Consider the following 2,433-nt stretch of genomic DNA (forward strand, 5'->3'; position numbering starts at 1 on the left):
TTTTTTGCATATTTAATAGTGGTTTTTGATTTGTGGCTACCATTGGGTTTGTATATAACATCTGCATGTAAAAGCCTGTATTAAGTTGATGGTCATTTAATTTGAACCCATTCTTTATTCCTCTCCCTCTCACATTTTAGGAATATGGTGTCATATTTTACATCTTTTAATTTTGTGAATCCCTTGACTGATTTTTTCTAAAGGTTTTATTTACTTATTTGAGAGAGAGAGAGAACGAGCGGTGGGAAGGGGTAGAGGGAGAGAGAAAGAGAAGCAGACTTCCTGCTGGCAGAGAGCCTGATGTGGAGCTCAATCCCAGGACTCTGGAATCATGACCTGAGCCAAAGGCAGATGCTTAATGGATTGAACCACCCAGTTTCCCCCCTTAACTGATTTTTATTTTAATAATTGATTTTAGTGCTTTTATGCTTTAACCTCTCAACTGGTTTCATAAGTGATTAGCCTACTCTTATTATATGTTTGATTTCACTTGTGATTTTTCTTTTTCCTTTCACAATTTACTTACTCCTGATTATGACCTTTCTACTCAAAGTATTCTCTTTAACCTTCTAGTAAGACTTGTTTAGTGGTGATGAATTCCCTTAATATTTGTTTGTCTTAGAATACCTTATCTCTCTTTATAACCAGAATGATAAACTTGGTGGTTACAATATTTTGGTTGCAGGTTTTTTCCCTTTAGTACTATGAATATATCATGCCACCACCTTCTGGCTTACAGTTTCTATTGAAATAATAGCTAATGGCCTTACGGGGTTTCCTTTGTATGTAACCGTTTTCTTTTGGTGCTTCTAAAATTCCCTTTTTATTACTACTTTAGTCATTTTAATACCATGTGTCTTGTTGCCGACCACCTGGGTTGATTTTTTGGGGGGATTTCTGCACAGATTTGGAAAGTTTTTAGGTATTTCTTCAAACAAATTTTCTGCCTCCTTTTTTTCTCACTTCTTCTGTAATGCAAATATTATTATGCTTGATGGTGTTACTGCTTTCCCTAAGTCTATTTTCATCTTTTTTTTTTTAAATATATTTTTTCTCTTTCCTGTTCAGCTTGATTGTTTTCCATTACTCTGAACTCCAGGTCACCAATCTGTTCTTCTGCTTCCTCTAGTATACAATTTTTTCCATCTACTGTATTTTTATTTCAGTTATTGTGTTCTTCATCTCTGAATTTTTTTTAATGTTTTCTCTTTGCTAAGGAACTCACTGAGATCCACTACTCTTTTCTCAAGTCCAATGAGTATCTTTATGACAATTGCTTTAAATTCTCTACCATGCATATTATTTATCTCTGTTTCATTTGGGTCTCTTGCTGAGTTTGTCCTGTTCTTGTGGCATTCTTTCAGATGGGTTCAAGCCAAGAGCATATTAGAGGGGCAGGAGCATAGAGATACATGAAGGCAGGGTGGGCTGAGCTAGAAAGGTTTGAGATGGTCTGCTGTGGGAGGACACTCACAGCCATCAGGACCCAGGCAGACCAGGTAAGAGGATGTGGAGAAGCACGTCAGTGCCATCTCCAAGGTTTTAGCAAGATTTGCAGGGGTCTGCTATGGGAGGAGAACTAGAGTGGAGGTCTGGCTAGAGGGGGCACGTTCAACTGGAGAATGGAATATGTGGTGTGCTGTTATCAATTATGGTGCCCCCACACTGCTTCCTGTAGGTGTCTGTGTGTCTAGCTTGGGGGTGAGGCAGAAAAGGAAAATGGGGCCTGCTAGCTCCTTTGTTCCTTGAGTAGTCTCCCCAAATGATCCCTGCCCCTTCAACACACACTCAGAGATTAGTAAACAAATACCCCCCCACCAAAGTGCTGCTTCTTTGTTGTATCTCTGCAGGGTTATGTGTTGTGCTGTCTCTTTAAGGGCAAAAGTCAGTTTTCTCTAGCCCTCCCAGCTCTCCCAGAGGCAAGCCTGCTGATTTTTAGAGTTCCTTGTGTTAAGCTCACTAATCTTAACAATTCCTGAAATTCAGCTCTTCTGAATTTATGTTATGTTATGCTATGTTATGTATTCATCTTCTCTGATGGGGCTCCCTGGTGTGAGAGTCTGTTTCTCTCCCTCTGTACACCTATAGATTGTTCTGTCCTGAGGAGAGTCTCTACTCTTGTACCCTTTTCCAAATGACCTCCTCTCTACATTTACCTATGGAGAGTTTGTTCTGCCAATCCTTGAGTTATTTTTGGGTTATTTACACTGAAGTGACATGCTATCCAGTTGTCGTATCTGTTGGATGAGGTGAACTTAGGATCCTCCAACTGCACCCTCTTCCTCTTTTTGTCTATCTCTTATTTCTATCTTCCCTTCAAAACTTTCTTTTAAGAATATTTCTTTAAAACAACAAGTATTTTAGTTTCATTTGTCAAATCCATCTTTAGTAATAAATAAACTTAGTTACTTAGCATCAGATACAGTTCATTAG

The sequence above is a fragment of the Lontra canadensis genome, unplaced genomic scaffold (genome assembly GCF_010015895.1).
Source record: "Lontra canadensis isolate GAN:19392208 unplaced genomic scaffold, GSC_riverotter_1.0 scaffold80, whole genome shotgun sequence".
NCBI lineage: Eukaryota > Metazoa > Chordata > Mammalia > Carnivora > Mustelidae > Lontra > Lontra canadensis.